This window comes from Castor canadensis, chromosome 7 (genome assembly GCF_047511655.1).
Source record: "Castor canadensis chromosome 7, mCasCan1.hap1v2, whole genome shotgun sequence".
In the NCBI taxonomy this organism is placed as follows: domain Eukaryota; kingdom Metazoa; phylum Chordata; class Mammalia; order Rodentia; family Castoridae; genus Castor; species Castor canadensis.
Window position 1 is genome coordinate 111,880,051 of NC_133392.1, and position 20,194 is coordinate 111,900,244.

At 41.9% G+C, this 20,194-nt stretch overlaps 1 pseudogene; it reads right to left on the reverse strand.

The window, feature by feature from the left end:
- Positions 1-17,925: 17,925 nt before the first annotated feature.
- On the reverse strand, positions 17,926-18,020 carry LOC141425396 (small nucleolar RNA U13; annotated as a pseudogene).
- Positions 18,021-20,194: the final 2,174 nt, after the last annotated feature.

Consider the following 20,194-nt stretch of genomic DNA (forward strand, 5'->3'; position numbering starts at 1 on the left):
TCCTTGAGATCCCAGCTACTTTTTTTTCTTTTAAGTGGTACTGGGGTTTGAACTCAGGGCCTCCGTTTGAGCCACACCACCAGTCCTTTTTTGAGTTGGGTGTTTTTGACATAGGGTCTCACTTTTGTTTTTGGCCCTCACCTCCCCCGGGCTGACCTTGAACCTTGATCCTCCTGACCTCTGGGGAGATCAGGTGTAAGGATTACAGGTGTAAGTTGCTGATGTCTGGTTTGCAGCCACTATTTTTCATATCCAATTTACAGTATCAATTAAGGTTCAGTTGACAACAACTTTATCCTGAATGGTCATTTGCCTAACTAAAAATCAGGAGTCATAATATTAAGGAAAAGGATACAACGGATACTGGAATGCAAACAGCATTTGCTATGCTTCCCCTTACCATATTTAAAAAAAAAAAAAAATCCAGCTGGGCACTGATGGCTCACACCTGTAATCCTATCTACTTGGGAGGCTGAGATTGGGAGGATGGAGGTCTGAGGCCAGCCCTGGAAAATAGTTCACAAGATCCTAACTCCAATATAACCAGAACAAAAGTGACTGAAGGTGTGGCTCAAGAGGTAGAGTGTCTCCTTTGCAAGTGTGAAGCTGTGAGTTGAAACCCCAGTCCCATCAAAAAAAAAAAAGATCATCTGATGAAGTTTCCCCAAAAGGTGAAAAATGGAGTAAGTTCTTTTTAGTTCCTTGATAGGCTAATATCTATTTGCCCCTTGTGGCACATTGGGAGATGTGCTGCTCACATCTCTTACACCCAAGGTACAGGGAATAGTTCCCAGTTGTCAGCCCCATCAGGTCTACGTGAGCTGCACATTAGCCATGCCCAAGGTCATCTCCTTTCTAAGGCAGCCTGGGGTGGGTGAGAAAGCAGGGTTGGGACAGAAGCCTCAGCCATGGTGGCCCACTGTGGGCTCCTCTGAGAGGCAGCACTCACTCGAGAGCTCCTGGCCACATTGGCCAGAACTTTGTTGAGTCTGTACTGGAATTTGACTTCTTCCTCTTGCTAGTGCTGCTTGCTCTCAATTCTGTACCCCAAGCTCTTTCTCAGCATCTGCTTTGATGTCTACCTGCAAGAGCTGGTACTGAAACGGGAGATTTGTGTAGGACCCACAACCTCCGCTCCACCTTGTTGCTGGTTTAGGTGTTAAGTCAGGGGGTGTGGGGGGAGGTTAGAGTTCCAGGTTCAAAGATTGAAGTTCCTGTACAAGGAGAGAGAATTAGAAAAGTATAAAGCAGGAGAGTAGAACCCCCCAAAATTGAGGGAATCCCAAGAGAGGGTAAGGAAAGGCAGAAACTCCCAGGGCATAGGAGTGGCCCAGAAAGACTGAGTCATGGCAGTTGTAGGTATAAAAGTTTTTATTTAGTTGGGTTTTTTGTTTTGGTTTGGTTTTGAGTACTTTTGGGGCAGACTTTTTAAGCCCCTGGATACAGCTTTCTGATAGGCCCCCGATTTTTTTCCTTTTAGGGTTTGGTACCGTTTTCCTTTCCTTTCCCCTTAACTGTATCTTTCACCCTGTCCTGGGCCTGCCTTAAGATTAGCTACTTAAAGTTTAACCCACTCTTAAGAGTAATTCATAAACCAGTGCCGTGGCTCACATCTGTAATCCTAGCTATTCAGGAGGCAGAGATCAGGAGGATCGTGGTTCAAAGCCAGCCCTGGGCAAATAGTTCTAGAGACCCTTTCTCAAAATAACCAATATTTAAAAAATGGGCTGACGAAGTGGTTCAAGTGATGAGTGCCTAACATAGTAAGCTGAGTCCCTGAGTTCAAGACCCAGTACCACAAAAAAAAGAAAAAAAAAAAATCTTAAACATCAGCTAGGTCAGGCACTGAGAACTTACACAGATAACTCTCTCATAGCAAGACAATGACCAAACCTAGGAACTGGATGGAGCAGGGGTTAGGAATTTCAGAGACTCTCAATTAGGGCAGGAGTGGTAGTTTATATAGGCAAGCGCTCTGTCATTTAACAAGATGAGGATCCAAACCTAGGGAATCATCTCAGAAGCCAGATAAACCCTTAATGAACATTTCAACCTTAAAGCTTAAACTGTCCTTCTCTCCCTTGAGGTGACCTGCCCTCAGCCTGTTTTGTTTTTTCTAATAAACTTTACTATTACTTTTTTTATAATCTTTGTGTCTTGCTTGAATTTTTCTCCTGCTGGACACAGGAACCATGGTATTTATCAGTGTTATTTTTCTGGTAACATACTTTCTGACTTTCATTGCTCCTTTCATGGCCCCCAGCCCTAACTGCCTGAGTTCAAACTAGCTTCTAACAGTACCAGGAGACTGAAAGAGGCCCAGAATAGACAGGTGGGAAGACAGCTCAGCGCCAGCACAGGGTTTATTATTCAGGAAGAAAACCTGAGGAAGGGTCCCCAGCAAGAGACCTGGAGCCCACAGCTGCTTACAGACTAGAGGTAGATATAGGAGGTTGGTGGTGAAGTCCCAGGAAGGTCACTGGGTGGGAAAACCCTCATTGGCCCTCTGACACTCCTGAGATAATGACTTAAGGGCAGGTCATTCTTCTAGGACAGGTGGGAAGTTGCTAGTAAATGGCTAAAGGTGGTTGTTTATTTTTCTTTAGGGCCAGGTGGACTTTCCAGTAAGCCACCTTCAAGGAACAGGGGGTCCAGTTCTAACATGGCTTCCTTTTGTTCACCCTAACAAATACGTTGGGGAAACTGACAATAAGATAGGTTTGTGGAGGTGAGTTATGGACTATCTGGCTGGTAATAGGTGAGTCATAGCCAGCTCCTGGCACAGAAGGTGATTGTGCAATTCGGATATTATACCAGGTAGAAGAGTACTAAGGGAGAGTACCAGGTGTGATTGTGCTCGCTTAGGCAGCACACACCAGGTGTGATGTATCAGGCATTTGAGACATGATAGAAGTGGGAGCTATAACAGAATTGGATGGTAAACTCCACTGGATACAGGAAAATGATGAACACCTGAGGGTGGATAAGAGGCAACTGAAAATCGGGTGTGAATGACCAAATGCCTCTTTGTTGCACACAGAATTACTGTCATCTGCAGAGAGAAAAACTGAGCTCTGAGACCAGAATTTTAGAGTGGCTGAGCTTAGAGTTAAATGCTCAGAAATGGCAGGTCTGCTGCACCAAAGTCAGGGCAGGACCATGGTTGAGAAAACCTAGCACCCTGCCATTTGGAGAGGCTATTTGGACAGTGCTTCTGAAACTGCTGTTTCCTCAGGCTTCTCTAGAACCTGCAATGTGGTTCACTCCTCCCTAGTAAGAGTTATAATTTTGCCATTATTCTTCTGCATTACAGAGGCTTCTATTTGAAAGACATGTTACCCCTTGCCCCAGCATCCTCTCCCCACACCCACCTGACCTGCCCAGTAGGCAGAAGACGTCATTAGAAGAATGAAAGTTGAATTCTAGGTTGAATACAACCTAGTCAGAAAGGTGCTTGCATGATGATAGAGATAACTGATGCAAGGCCTATCCAGCATGCGCTAACAGGAGCTTGGGGAGGGTGTATGGGACTGAATTCAGAGGATACTTGATTAAGGGGACAGAACATAAAATGGCACAGGGAAAACCATATTTCATCAAGAGCATTCTTCTGAACTACAGATTTTAACATCTAATCAAAGATTCCCAAGAATTGGTATGAGCTTGCTACAGAAAAAAAGCGATGACTCACTGAATGAAACTGAAGTACCAGAAGTGCTGGTGAAACAGGTGATAGGGACCCACCTCTCCCTGGGATACTAAGGAAGAAGTTAAGCATTGGTGCAGCACTGTTAAACATTGTTAAAATACTGTTACTGACAAGTCTTTGTTGTAAGCACCCTTTTGAAAGGTACTTTGTCTCAGTAGAAGACCAACTGCCACATGGAGGGGAGGGGAGCATTTGAGCATGGCCCAACAGAGACCTATGATTGGTGCAAGCATAATCCATCTTTTGCATAATTGACCGTACTATGATTGGTGTAAACATGAAAGGACTGCCATGAGTGGTATAGACAGCCTTGTCCCGTCCCTTCTGGCTATGTAAGCCAGGCTGCTCAACTCACTTTGTGAGCAGCTGGGAAATACACCTCTTGGCTGCCTTCTCCTCTTACAACATCCAGGTTCCAAGAAGGGCTCTGTCTTGAGTGTTCTTGCCCACCTTTACTGAGCTGGTAACATGAAGAAAAAGAAGAGAGGACGCAGCAGTGCTGGGAAGAAGCTGTCCTGGCAGCAGGGCAGCAGTAAGGACCGCAAGCTGAGTGACCCAGGCAAAACTGACAGGAGCAGCAGGGTAGACAGCAGCTAACAGCAGAGGGTACTGGTGGGCACTAGAGAACTGTAATTTATTAGATCTCAGGTCACCTAGCATACAAAGAGCTGTAACCATCCTAGGTCACCTGGACACAAAGAGCTGTAAAGAGCACGAAGAGCTGATCACCTGGGGATCTGGAGTACTCAGCTGGCAGAAACTCATCCCACCTCAGGAGCTCTAACACTTAGGGCCCTGAGACCTGTCTCACCACCCTAGCTGTCAGGACCCTAGGGCTGACTGCCATTGCCCACTGTCATCTGCTCTAATGCCTGCAAATGACACAAGGGCCCAGAATAACTGGAGGAGCTGCTCATCAGCTACCAAAGGTTTCTCTCTAGGGAGAGCAGAAGGACCCCAGCCAACTGGTTTGTGACACTAAGACAGGTGGGTGCTTCTAGGAATTTATGGCTCAGCGAAGTAGGTATACTAGAACGGGTATATTAAGTTCTGAGAGGGAGGGCTCAGAGGATACCAAGGGCATAAGGGCTGCACTGGCACCAAGGACATGAGTATTGCTAAAAAGTTCAGACTCGGCACTCAGCAAGCCATAGCTGATGGGAACAGGCCTGGCAGACCTTGACTCACTGATAGCAATGGGGATAACAGAAGCCCCAAATAACAGAGGCCAGGTGGCAGTGCTTAATTACCAGAAGCCAGGAAGTCACAATTATTACAATAACCTAAGGGGGCCTGACCCAGAGGGAGTTACTGAAATGGCTTCTACAACACAGTGTTCTTAGGGGCAAAAAAATGGACCATCAATAAAGTACTATTAGTTGTGCCAGCAAACTAATTATACATATACATATATATATAATATATTAATATATATGTATGTATTTCAAGGATAGATGATCAGGATGCTAAGGACTGCCACCCAATAAAGTCATTTTCCTAAGTTTTCTGACCTTAGCTGATTTGTAAACCTGAAAGTCCACTGACTGACAATGTTCCCAGGAGACAGATCCCTGTTACACCTCAATAATTATAAATGGTAATGATTTCCCCAGTCTTTCACCAAATGGATATTTGGCCATTTGCTTGAGTAATTGTTCCCTAAGGAAATGGGCCTACCCAGACATTTCAAAGAGTAAAAGATATGGTATGAACTAACATTGACATCCAGAGGCCAGCACAGCATCGTGGCCCCCTGTTAGAACAAGACCACAGAGAGGCTATTAATAAATGGGGGCAGCAAGGCACGGTGGCTCAAGCCCGTAATCCTGGCTACTTGGGAGGTGAAGATCAGGAGAATCAAGTTTTGAGGCCAGTCTGGAGAGGGGAGGGTAGTTCTTGAGACCCATTTCAACCAATAAATGCTGGATGTGGTGGCATGTGCCTAGTGTTGCATGAAGCATGAAGAGGAAGATCACGATCCAAGCTAGCCAGGGCATAAATTCAAGACCCTATCTCAAAAATAACCAGCTATGGGAGGTAGGAAAGGGAAGGACAGTGTTTGTTAGTGAAAAAATATTGAAACACTGCATCTGTATATGAAGATAATACAACGCAACGTACCATAAGCTATTGAATAATAGGGAAGCAGGACGATAAAGAATAATGGCAGGGGTTAGTCTGATTAAAGCATGCCATATACATGTCTGAAATGCCATGATGAAATCCCCTTGAACTAATAATATAAACTTTAAAAAATGAAGGACAGGAGGACAAAACACGTCTTTTCCCAGGGTGTGTACCAGTGGGAAGGGGAAGGGACCAGGAGGATCATGGTTTAAAGCCAGCCTGGGCAAATAGTTTGCAAGACCCTACCTCAAAGAAACTCAACACAGAAACAGGGCTGGTGGAGCGGCTCAAGTGGTAGAGTGCCTGCCAAGCAAGCATGAGACCCTGAATTCAAATCCCAGCACTGCCAAGAAAAAGAACACTATAGACTGGGTGGCTTAAATAGCAAACATTTATTTCTCATAGAGTCTGGGAAGTCTAAGATCAAGATGCCAATAGATTGACTTTCTGGTGAGGGCTTTTTAGCTTGCAGATAGCTGTCTTCTCACTGTGTCCTCATGTGGCCTCTTCTCAGTGCATGTGCATGAACAGAGAACTTTGACCTGTCTTCATCTTCTTATAAAGATACTATGGCTGCAGCCGTAGCTCAAGTGATAGAGTTAGCAAGTATGAAACCCTGAGTTCAAACCCCAATAGAACAATAAATAAAATGCTAATCTGCTGGGTGTGGCAGTGAACATTGGTTATCCCAACAGTCAGGAGTGAGGGCAGGAGGATCTGGAGATTGAGGCTAGCCAGGGCTATATGGTGAGACCCTGTCCCAAACAAACAGACAAAAAAAGATACCAATCCCATAATGGGGGCTCCATCATGATCTCTTCTACCATTAAGTGAATGTGTCCCCCAAAATTCATATATTGAAGCCTAATCCCCAGTGTGATGGTACTTGGAAGTGGGGTCCTTGACAGTGATTATGAAAGAGATCCCAGAAAGTGCCTTTGTTCTTTGCTCCAAGTAACCAACAACAAGGCAGCCACCTTTGAACCAGGAAACAATCCCTCATCAGGTATGAAATCTGTTGGTGCCCTTTTTAGGCAGTACTGGGGTTTGAATTCAGAACCTCACATTTGCTAGCCAGGCACTCTACTGCTTGAACCACTCCATCAGCTCTTTTTTGGTGTGTGTGTGTGTGTGTGTGTGTGTGTGTGTGTGTGTGTGTGTTGGGAATTTTTGGGATAGGGTCTTGCAAATTATTTGCCTGTACTGGCTTCCAACTGAGATCCTCCTGATTTCTGCCTCCTGATTAGCTAGGATTATAGGCATGAGCCACCAGGGCCTGGCTCTGTTGGTACCTTGATCTGGATTCCCAGTCTCAAGAACCATGAGAAATGAATTTCAGTAGTTTATGGCATTGAAAAGTAAAATTCTCTTGACTTCAGAATTTTAATTGTCTTAGTGTCATGCCCCAGTGTCAAGTGGGAGGACCACTCAAGCCTGGTTTGAAAGGAATGCCTTGCTCCACATCTCCATGTCTGGTAACAAGTTAGTGGGCAGATGTCCGGCGAGTGGGCAAGAGCTGAGAGGTTGCAGGAAGTCTCACGAGCTATTTATATTTCAGAGGAAACAAGTTTGGTCTTTCTCCTGCCATTAAGATTCTCTTATCCTTTGTCTAACCTATTCTGAAAAGATAGATACAATTAAACTTTACAATAGTATTTTTTCTTTTCTGAATAAAATTTACCTTCATAAAGTACTAAGTATTTGAAGAAAAATTCTAATTTTCATTTGAGTGTCATTACAAAACTCATAGCTTTTTATGATCTTAATTTGTTGTTGTTTTTAAGTAAAAATTTTCTTTTTGAAGCAAAAAAAAAAAAAAAGGTCCCAATTTAAGTTGTGGGAACTCCTTTTAAACTAGCTTTTGGGTTCTTTCAACATTTTGAAGCATCCTCACCTTCTGGCAAACTCCAGATCCAGCTTTAAAAAGTATTTTTTTACTAACTTGAATATGCCTTATAACATACTGTTTTACTATACTATCTTTACAATCAAAACATACTACTAAAGGCTTATAACCCTTAATTTAAAAAAAATCTTACTTAAGCATGTCATATTGTGCTAGTCATTGTGTACTACCTTAGCATTTCACTTGGATTTTGAAAAAAGCTCATATGTTCAATTAGACAATCATGCAGTTAGCTGTAATGTGGGGATTATGTTGATTGTTATGATTTTTTTCCTTCTTTCTCCCCAAATATTTGGGAATTAGATGGTCTTGGTATTGTTAGAAGTGCTGCTCCCAAACGATGATCAAAGAAACAACCCCAGGAGTCACTCAGCAAGGCAAAAAGATAAGTTTTATTTCTGCAGAAGGGTGCAGCCACAGACTAGAGTCTGATAGGCAGAGCACACTGAGTGGGGAGTCAGCTCAGTTTTTATCTCTCTCTGCACCTCACCTTGATGGATGGGTTTGGGTTCACAATCTTTGCAATTGGTTACTTAGAAAAGGGGGCACTTGGAGTAAGGGGGACCTTGAAGCAGGAAGAACAAGAAAATTCTTTTGGGCAATATTCATCTTGCAAACAGTTTGAGATTAGGACATCCGGCGATAAACAGCTCTTTGACCGCAAGAACCTTGCAAGGTCAAAAAAACATTTCACAAAGCATGTAGGCAGCAAATTGTGGAGGTTAGCTGGCATCTACACAATGATAGTTATACATTAACTCCTTTCACAGAAAAGACCTAACTTTAGTTGATTCTCACAGTATGTAGCCATCCCCAAACTTGGGGACCTAATATAAGAACTTATTCTTCACGTTTCTATAGTTTGGCCACATACTTCTTTTGCTGGTCTCCCTTAGGCTCCCTTGGTGGCTGCATTAAGTGACCTGGGTTGGATGTGGTGGGCTCAGTTCCCTCCCAGTGGGCCCTGCATCTCTAGGAGGCCAGATTGGCTTCATGTGGCAACAGTGGCACTCTAAGAGGGCAAGTCACAGTGTACAATCTCACAGGGATCTCTGCCTGTATCATTACTGTTTGGTCCCATAGCCAAGCCCAAAGTCAGTATGGGTAGGGACTTCACAAGGGCATGATGAAGGGTGTAAGTCTAGGAGGCCATTAAGGTCTACCCCAAGCTCCCCATGAGTATTAATGCAATATAAGTGACCTGAAAAGAAAAAGTCCTACCATTCAGGGATAGATCAGACAGATGCCTACTATTTTTATAGACTTTTGTATGAGATTTAATCTAAATCTCAATTGAACTCAGGGCCTCGAGCTTGCTAGACAAGCACTTGAGCCACATCCCCAATCCGTTTTATTTTTCTTTCTTCTGTAGTGCTGGGGTTTGAACTCAGGGCCTTGCACTTTCCAGACAAGTGCTCTACCTCTTGAGCCACACTTCTAGCCCACATCCTCAGTCCTTTTGCTTTTAGCTTTTGTTGTCCTTTTGGTGGGACTGGGGTTTGAACTCAGAGCTTCATGCTTGCAAAGCAGGCGCTCTACAGCTTAAACCACACCTCCAATCCATTTTGCTCTGGTTATTTTGGAGATGGGGTCTCCAGAACCATTTGCCCAGGCTGGCCTCCAACCTTGAGCCTCCCAATGTAGGATTACAGGCATAAGCCACTTTGCCTTGCTGCTTTTAGTTTGTTTTTGAGATAAGAGCTCCCTAATTGTTGGCGTTACCTGGCCTATTTCTGTCTCCCAAGTAGTTGGGATTACAGTTGTGTACCACAAGGCCCAACCCTAACCACAGTTAGTTGTTACATACAAATACGTACTTCCCAGTGTCATTTTTCTTTCTTTCTTTCTATTGTTTTTTTTTTCAATCTGAGGTTTGAACTTAGGACCTACACCTTGGTTTTCTGGGATAGGGTCTCGAGAACTATTTGCCCAGGCTGACTTCAAACCGCGATCCTCCTGATCTCTGCCTCCTGAGTAGCTAGGATTACAGGCGTGAGCCACTGGTGCCTGGCTTTTCCTTCTGTTTTTATTTGGTGCTAGAGCCTGAACCCAAACCTTTAGCATGTACTCTATCACCCCAAGCCCATTTTTTACCTTTTATCCAAGGCAATTTGGAACTGAACTCTCTCTTTGTTTCTTAAAAATGTCTTTACATTATATAGATATATAGATAACTCAGGGCCGCCTACTTGCTAGGCAGGTGCTCTGCCATTTGAGCCACACCCCCAGTCTTGGTTTGCTTTAATTATTTATTTTTTGGGTAAAGCCTCTCATTTTTGCCTGTGGCCTGCCTTGGATGGTAATGCCCTACCTATGCCTCCCAGTAGCTGGAATTACAGGCAAATACTACCACTCCGAGCTTATTTGTTGAGATGGGGGTCTCGGTAACTTTTTGCAAGGGCTGGCCTTGAACAGAGATCCTCTTCATTCCCACCTCCCAAGCAGCTAGGATTACAAGCATGAGCCACTGCACCCCGTGTGGTTTTTTTCCTCTTTATCAAAAATGGAAAAGGGAGAGCTTAGCTACCTTCTTCTCAGCTCAGAAGCCATGGTCTTTGGAGTGAAAGTGACACCCTTTTTTCTCACTTGGGAGATATAAAGGAGCTGCATGCATGTTACCGTGTGTGTGTGCACATGCCCATGTAAAGCCATCCTATTACTACATCATAATTTTTGTCTATGTGCATGTAAGTTAGTTTTTCCCTTCTGTTTAGAGTATGCCAAAACCCCCAATGATTAAATAAAACAATTTAATCTATAATATCAGATTTACTGATTTATCACAATTTGTCAAAATATCGATAAAAGTTATGTCTTTAAGTTTGCACACAAAACTTTTTTTTTTTTTGGTGGTGGTACTAGGGTTTGAACTCAGGGCCTATGTGCTTGCTTGGCAGGTACTCTTGCACTGGACACTTCACCAGCCCTTTTTTTGTTAGGTATTTTCAAGATAGGGTCTCGCAAACTATTTGCCCAGGCTAGCTTCAAACCTTGATCCTCCTGATCTCTGCTTCCTGGGTAGCTAGTATTACAAGCGTGAGCCACCTGTACCTAGCAAAACTTATTTTTATATATTCAGTTTTTTGAAACAGACATACTAAAATGATTTGTTTTTACACCTTTTATCAATGAAAGTCTGATGTTTTCAATGAAGGTTTTTTTTTTTTTTTTTTTTGGCTGCTTGGAGAGAACCTTTTCTAAACAATCATTTTTGTGATCTTGAGACATCCAAATGCTGCTTAAAACCTCAATTACTGAGCTGTCAGAGTGGGTCCACTGGTGGAGTACCTGCTGAGCAAGTGTGAGGCCCTGAGTTCAAACCAGTACCATCAAAAAAATGGTATTTTCTTCTGTATTGCAAAACTGACACTCCAAGTAGGTTTTAAAACTGCTCTTTCTCTCCACCTTCATGGCTTTAGTTTACTCTCTACTTTCACTCCTTCCCAAGCTTTTTATTTAGCTCTTTCCCATGCTGGTGCAGCCTTTCCATTGCCGTGAGAGTTTGTCTTTCTGCTGTGGAGAACATGCATGTTTCATGCTAACAGTTCCTGTTTCTCCAGTGTAGCGTTCCTTCACTTCCTTTTCTCACGCTTTCCTCCAAATACATCAGAGTGTTTGCAATCGCCCCAGTGGGCTCTGTGGCTTTCCTTGTTTCCCTGTACTCACTCCTTTGCTCAGAACACTTTTCTTTGGCCTCTTTTCTCCCAATCTGTATCCAGTGTTAATCTTTTTTTTTTTTTTTTTTTTGGTGGTACTGGGGTTTAAACTCAGGGCCTCACACTTGCTAGGCAAGCCCTCTCCCTCTTACCAGCCCCTGATGGCTGGCTTTGAGACATGATGCTCTTGATCTCTGCCTCCTGAGTAGCTAGAATTACAGGCAGGAGCCACAGCCACCCAGCTCCTACTGTCAATCTTGAAAACTCCTAGTTAATTTAAATACCTAGCTCAATCTTCTTGAAACCTCTTTGTCCATTCCCTCCTCTGACCACCATTCAATCAGCTTTGGTTGGCCACTGTATTCCAGTCCCTGTGCTGTCCAGAGGCTGAAAAATTAATATGACCAAGTTTTACCCTAAAGAAAACAATATTCCAGCAGAAGGCCTCAGTGAGAATGGGATCCATCATGTCATATTTATGTGACCAGTTCACACAAAGCCACTCCTCTTACAGAGCTGCACACAGGTATTGAGTTCTTTGTGCAGGTGAGTGAGTGAATCTTTTTCTTTTCCTTTTCTTTCTTCACCTCTCCCCTCCTCTCCTCTCCTCTTCTTCCTTCCTTCCTTCCTGCACTAGGGTTTGAACTCAGGACCTTCTGCTTACTAGGCAGGTGCTCTATCACTTGAATCAACCCCCAACCCTTTTTTACTTTTTTTTTTTTCATCTAGGATTTTTCCCTTTTTGCCTGGGTCCAGCCTTCAACTGAGATCTTCCTGCTTATACCTCCTGACTATCTGGGATTATAGATATGTGCCATTACATCAAACTTGTTTTTTGAGAAAGGATCTTGCTAACTTTCTGCCTTGAACCCAGATCTCCCATCTCTGCCCCTCACATAGCTGTAAGTCTCATGATGTTTATATTTCCATTCCAAATTAACACATACTTTTCTCTGGTTTAGACAAAAGATGGGAGCCAGGTACCAGTAGCTCATGCCTATAATCCTAGCTACTTGGGAGGCTGAGATTGGGAGGATCACAGTTTGAGGCTAGCCTGGGCAAATAATTCATGAGACCTCCATCTCCAAAATCACCAGAGCAAAATGAGCTGGAAGTGTTGCTCAAGTGGTAGAGTGCCCACTTTGCCAGTGCAAAGCCCTAGGTTCAAACCCCAGTCCCATCCCCCAAAAAAGATGGGGAATAAATGATTTGTTTATATATCTGTCTCCCCTACTAGGTTGTGGGCTCTATTAAAAAAAAAAAGAGCCCTGTGTGATTTATCTTTGTTTATATAGTAGGCACTTACTAAGTAGATGGATGAAAAAGTAAGTCACCTCTGCAAAATCCCACACAGGACTCTTTTTTCCTGATTTCTTGCTTATAGAACACTTAAAATGTGTTTTATTCTTATATTGTTGCTTCATTGAAATAATTTTTTAAAACTCTGTTCCCACAGCATCAAGTACCCAGTACAAAGAAAGTTATCAATGAAGGTTGAAGTGTTACGTTCTAGCTCGTAAGTACAAGCCAAAAACACATCTTAGAAATGTTGTCTACTTAAAAAATTCAAAGTTACATATAAATATTACAATATTTTGTAAGACTTATAACTTAAGCAGCTAAAAGACATGAAGCTTTCTAGTTAAAAGGGAGAACACAAACACTTGATCAATTAACTAATCAACTGTTTACAGATTAAAAGGAAAAGTTAAAGTTTTAAAGTTTTCGTATTTTAATTAGTTACTGGAAATAATAGTCATCTCAGTGTCATCTGTGGAAAGATTTCTAGAGTATGTAATGCTTTGAATCAATTCAAGATAACTGTTAGAACCTGAGGTGTACTTTTAAGTTTCTCAGCAGTAGGGGGCGCTCACATCATAGCCTTGACTGGTGTTTAAACTTGATTTTCTAGTGACTTGACTGCCAAAGGGTGGTTCCTCTAATTCGTTATATATGCAGAAAGCACAGTGTATAATTGTTATGAGAATAAAAAATAAGAAATATATTAAAAATAAGTGTTTTTTAAAATCTAGGTTCTGTTGTTAGTACACAAGGCACTTGGGCAAGTATATTTGCTTGAGTGGTTTAATCAATACAGTGCTTAGAAAGGCAGGATGTGAGTGACAATTTAGGGGGTACGCAGGCCTTTGATGAGTGCTCGGAAGTGAGAGCATGGGCTTTGGTATTATGCTAGCTTTTCTCCAATTTTTTTAAACTTAAGTTTGTTAAGTGTGTGCTATGTAGCAGGCACCAGGCGAACCCTTTTGTGTGGACTCTCCAGTTTTGACTACAATAGTCCTGTGAGGTAGGAGCTTGCCAATTACACACATCCTCCCTCAAAGCCCTTCATCCTCCGCCAGGTGCTACCCTCCCTCCTTCCCAACCAAACTCCCTGCCAGCACTTGCTATACCAGTTTCCTCAGTCCTGCTGCCTCTTCTACTCTCTTCAGTGTGTCTTCCATGCCTGCTACTGCATCAGAACAGTTTTCTCCAAAGTGATCAGAGGCCAACATGTTTTCTTTCCATACTGTGGACCTCCTTCCAACACACGCTCTTTATTTTTTATTTTTTATTTTTTTTTATTTTTATTTTATTCATATGTTCATACAATGTTTAGGTCATTTCTCCCCCCTGCCCCCACCCCTTCCCTTTCCCCCCCACCCCCTTGCTACCAGGCAGAAACTATTTTGACCTTATGTCTAATTTTGTTGAAGAGAGTATAAGCAATAATAGGAAGGAACAAGGGGTTTTGCTGGTTGAGATAAGGACGGCTATACAGGGAGTTGACTCACATTGATTTCCTGTGTGTGGGTGTTACCTTCTAGGTTAATTCTTTTTGATCTAAACTTTTCTCTAGTTCCTGGTCCCCTTCTCCTATTGGCCTCAGTTGCTTTTAAGGTATCTGCTTTAGTTTCTCTGCATTGAGGGCAACAAATGCTGTTTTTTTAAGTGTCTTACCTATCCTCACCCCTCCCTTGCAACACACTCTCTTACCTGAGCTTCCTGGCTTTCTTTCTAAATCTGGACATCACCTCTTTGATTTTTGGTTTCATTGTTTTAATTTGTTTGTTTTTCTTTTTGGCTAACAAGTGTTCTTCATAGCATAGTCCTAGACACTCCCTACTTTTTTTTTTTTTTTTTTTTTGCTATTCTGGGGCTCTAACCCAGGGCCTTGCGCATGCTAGGCAAGCCGTATATCACTGAGCTGTGTTCCCAGCTTAGAACTTCTCCCTCCAATTTCCAACTGAGCTCATCCATACCCCAGAATGGCAATGGCCGCTTCTGTGCAGATGGACCTTTCCTGTGGGCTTGATATGATCACTTGAACGTACCAAAACAGTGTCAGTGACCCCAAACAGCCCAGTAACAGACACATATAGTGTAATGACTGTATTCGTATCATCCATGACAACAGTTGTTTAACCATGAGGTCATATAGAAAATTTTACATAAGCCAACTCTTAAATGAACATGACTCAGTTACCTTAGTAGTTAAAACCCTGACAAAAATCACTAGAGAATACAGGTAAATATTTATGGCACTAAGTGTGGAGTTAGGAAACCTAATGGCCAAGAACCATGGCTCAGATGTTGATAAGGGATCACATCCCAGATTGTTGACATTAACACATGGCTCATGACATACAGCAGGATCCCACCAACCTGTAGTCAATGGAGTCCCCCTAAAATAACAGCACAATCTGGCCATCCCAGGCCAGAAATTCCCTCTGCCTGCCATGGGGAAGGAGTAGGACTAACATCTTCACTCTACTGACTCTAATAAAAGCTGGAGGTCTTGACCTCCAGTGTAGTGCTCCTTTTTGAGTTTTTTTTTTCCCTTTATCCTATCTGGACAGTGCACCTTGGCTTTGTTTTTTTTTTTTTTACTTTGCTTTACATAAGTAAATCTGTCCCAACCCTCATAGCAGTGCAGCAGCACTCCCTGTCCTCAGCTGCCTCTTGTCTCTCTCTGTTTCAATAAACTCTTGTTGTCTTGACAAATTTGTGGATTAACCTGTAGCACCAGAAATTCCTGACAGTTATCTCGACAAAACAAAAACCATTTTTAAGATAGTTTTTGTAAATATTATTAAGAACAGTATAATATTTTTAAGATAGTCTTCTTGTTATGAGCTTAGAGACTTAAGTTTTAGTTTAATATCAGTACCTTAAATTTTGACCTTATAAAACCTTTAATATAACTGGATTTTAGTCAACTCAATCACTTACATAGCATTTATAAGCTCCATCTTTTTATAACAACTCACTCTGTACTTATTTTGTATCCCCTGGAGGAGCTTGTTTTTATCTTTTTTTTTTTATTTAAAAGTATTTTTTTAACCTTTTATTCTTTAAAACCCATATCTTTAATACCATAATACTATATATAATATATATGTATAATATATATTATATATATCACTTGTAAAACCTTTTAACTTAGAGCCTTATATTTGTATGAAGAGAAAAAAAACAGAAAGAAAGCAACCTTAAAATTATTTTTTGTATAAAAACAATTTATAGAAAGCTCATTTGTTAATAGGCCCATGGATTATAAGAGAGAGTTAAATCCCAGATTTTATTTACGACAGAATGAACAGGCTGAGGTCATTTTTAACAACCCAAATTTTAAGATTCCTGCTGCAGGCTGTGCCCCCTTTTCTTTTCTTTTTTTCTTTTCTCCTCTGGTCTAAGCCAGTGTTAACCCCTGAATGCCTGTATCCTAGTGAGACCTGATTGAAGTAAGTTTGAAAACCTGTTTTCTTAAAGTAGCAGTAGAACAGAGTAATAATTTTTTACCTTGACTCTATAATGAGAACCATCCTCAAGATACATATTCATATATAAAAAGTTTAAGCAGTTTATAACAGAGATCTTTAAAATAAACACCCTGGGTTTTTGTTGTTGTTGTTGTTGTTACCTTGAATATCACATTAACCTTACAATAGCATTTTAAGAGCCATTTTCAAGATGCTTATACACACACACACACACACACACACACACACACCCCAAGTTTTATAAATTAAGCATGCCAGAAAAAAATATCAACTTAAGTGCGCATAAGATGAGTTGGAATTCCAGGAGCAAATTAAATTTTGCCCAGTGCTTTAAACAAATTGATACACACATAATCTCAAAAAAAAAAAAAAGAAAAAACTTGTAAATTGTACCCAGAGGGCTATCTGGTGGAATGGTAGATGATGCATCTGTTCTCTTGTGAGTCTCCCTCTTTGGAGCTGAATTTTTTGTTATCCATCCCTTAACCTCAGTTGTGGCTATCTCCTGGGAAAAGCTCAATGCCCCTAACTCTAGGACGTATCTCACACAATTTTGCTCGGCTCCCTTAACCTGAGAGACCCAGTTTTGCTCCAAATAGGGCTCTTAGGGGGTCTGTGGGAGGTGATCAGTCTCCCCTTCTGCCTCCTGAGGCAGGCCTGAATTTGAACCCGGGTTCTTACCAGTCTGACAGGCAGTGCTCCCCTTCCCTCGCTGGTTCCTGTGCCTCACCAGGTTCCGTTGTACATCTGAGGCCTTCACCTCATCTTGCTGAGAGGTCGAGTCCCTCCTCTGGATCAAGCTGTTTGTTGGCTCCTGATGGTGTCTTCTCCCGGTGGTCCAGGGATGCACATCCTGGCAACAAGGGAGGTGACAAATCACCAGCTCCACAATCCCAGACCAGCCCCCAAGAAATGTTGTGGGAACCTCAAGCTGAGATACAGGACACTGAGGCAGTTTAGCAGGAAGCAGCATTTTATTTTGCCAGCAGACTCAGCAGACTCCTGTCCAAAGGCTGAGCCCTGAGAACAAAAAGGTCTTACCTTATGTACCCTTGTAAGCAGGTTACAGAAACAAAAGGCAAGGTTTAACCCATATGTGATTGTAGGTAACTCTATTGGCTACTTCTCTCCCAGTGCTACGTGACCTTTTTTATGTTTCAGTTCTTTAAGTTTTATCTCTCTGTTATGCCATCCCTTTCCCCTGCTACATTATCAGAACACAAACCTGTCTGTTTGTCTTTTTTTAGTTCTTCTCCCTACTACACTAGCTTTAAAAATGTACAGTATATTATCCTTATCTATCGTCACCCTGCTGTGCAACAGCATACTAGAACTTCTTACTCCTGCCTAACAATAATCTACCCTTCTTCTCTCCCCAGCCTGTGGTAGCCACCATTCCATCTCAACTTCCATGAGACCCACTATTTTTAGATTCTACTTATGAGCGATGGCATATAATACCTGTCTTTCTGAGCCTGGCTTGTTTCACTTAAAATTATGATCTCTAGTCCCATCCATGTTGACACAAATAATGGGATTTTGCCCTTTTTATGGCTGAGTAGTATGCTATCATGTATGCATATCCATTGATTGGTTGATGAACACTTAGGCTGCTCCCATTTGTTGACTATTCTGGATGGCACTGCCGTAAACCTGGGAGCGCAGGTGTCTTTTTGACAGACTGATTTCATTCCCTTTGGAGTGGGATTGCTGGATCATATGGTAGCTCCATTTGTTTTTCTTTCACATCAGAAGTGTAATGTGCCAATATTGTAACAAGATTTGAGGGAGGCACATGTCACTCAATGGTGTGATCACCCAGTCACTTGGAAACCAAGAGTTCCATTTTTAGTTTTTTGAGGAACCTTCACACTGCTTTGCCATAATGGCTGTGCTAACGTATATTCCCACCAACAAGGCACAGGAGTTCCCTTTTCTCCCCAGCCTCCCCAGAGCTCATTAGCTCTTGCCCTTCTATAATAGGCCTTCTTAACTAAAGTAAGGTGACATCTCATTTTGGTTTTGATTTGCATTTCTCTGATGATTAGTAAGGTTGAGCATTTTCCGAAATGCGTGTTGGCCATGTGTATGTCTTCTTTTGAGAAATGTCTGTTAGGTCTGATCCATTCCCCCTGCCTTTTTTTTTTTGCAGTGCCAGGGATTGAAACCAGGGTCTTGTACATGCAATGTGAGTGCTGTATCACTAAGAAACAACTCCAGTTCAATCACCCATTTTTAATTTTTTTTGTTTTTTGCTATTGAGATATTCACTCTGTTTCCTGTTTTTGGGTTTTGGTTTTGGTTTGGTTACTGCTTTTTGGCAGTACCAGGGTTTGAACTCAGGGCCTCACCCTTGCTAGGCAGGTGCTTTACCACTTCAGCCATGCCTCTAGCACCCTATTTCTTTTATTTGCTTGTTTGTTTTGAGACAAGGTCTCAAGCTTTCAATTCTGCCTCAGCCTCCCATGTGCTGGGATTACAAGTGTGTACTCCTAGGCCTAGCCAGTTGTTTCCTTTTGTGAAGAAACTTTCAATGTGATGTAATCTTATTTGTCTATGTTTGCTTTTGTTCCTTCTCTAAAACCTCCTTACCCATTCCAGTATTCTGAATATTTCCCTATGTTTTCCTCTAGTGGTTTCATAGTTTCAAGTCTTACATTTAAAATTAATTTTGAGTTTATTTATATAACAAGTGAAAGGTAAGGGTCTAGTTTCATCTTCCACATGTGGCTGTCCAATTTTCCCAGAACCATTTAACAAAGAGGCTAACCTTTCCCCACAAAATGTTCTTAACATCTTTGTTAATAGTAGTCAGCAATCACTGATTGTGGTGGTGCACACCTGTAATCCCAACACAAGGGAGGATGAAGTAGAAGGATAGTGAATTTGAGGCCAGCCTGGACTACATAGCAAGACCCTGCCTCAAAAAAAGAAAAGAAAAGAAAATTACTTATCCCCTCTGGATTTTATAACTTGGATAATTATTAGTAGCTAACAACACCAGGATAATTTGTGTCTGCTAAGCTTCCTGGGCCATGACAATCAAAGGGTTCTGATGTGAGGTAAGTTTTTATAGGAATTATTTTCCCAACACGAACACAATAGAAAATGATCACTTTCCCATTTGACTCAAATTTTAATTATTAAAGACCACATTATGAAGAGACCAATAATCAGTCCAGCTTTCATTTAGTAATCTCCACACAGGATTTCTCAAACTTTTTTTTGTGTGTGTGGTACTGGGGTTTGAACTCAGGGCCTATACCTTGAGCTACTACACCAGCCCTCTCAAACTTTACCCATGTTATTACCCATGTAAGGAATCTTTTTAGTGCTGGCAGAGTAGCTCAAGTGGTAGAGTACCTGCCTAGCAAGTGTGAGGCCCTGAGTTCAAATCCCAATACTACAAAAAAAAGGAATTTTTTAGATTAAATTTCCAAAACAGCTCTTCTCCTCACTTAATATTACAGATATTGAATTGTTAAGGTTGCAGACATTTGTTTGTGTACCATAGCCCTTGGGAGGGCCACAAACACTTGAAACCACTTGACAATGCATGTTCTAAAGCAATTGAGGAAGAAATTTGAGAAAAGGAATAAAAATTATTCAATATGACATCATTTGAAGTCCATAATCCTCATTTATTTACCTGATCTTAGGGACACAATTGACACTGTGGCTTCCCTTTCTAGATGAAAGCCCCCAATCTTCTTGCCTGCTTTGGGGTGGTTGACTAGGGGCACTAGTGTGGTCTTAAGCCCTCTTGAAAAGAAGGGGCCAGAGCTGTCCTCAGGGCACCAATGACAGCTTCTTATTAGGTCTAGGTTCACTTATCTCCAGCTGATTTGAGATCCCACTAGCCATCTTTGTCTTGGCAGATCTACTTGACCAACTATCAGTTAAAAATGTTTTAGGGTCAGTCAGGGATTGAGACTAAATACAATATGATTGAGACTGTTTCCTGTGTGAATTGAGAATATGAAGTATCTGTACATACTCCAAAGCAGTTTCCTTA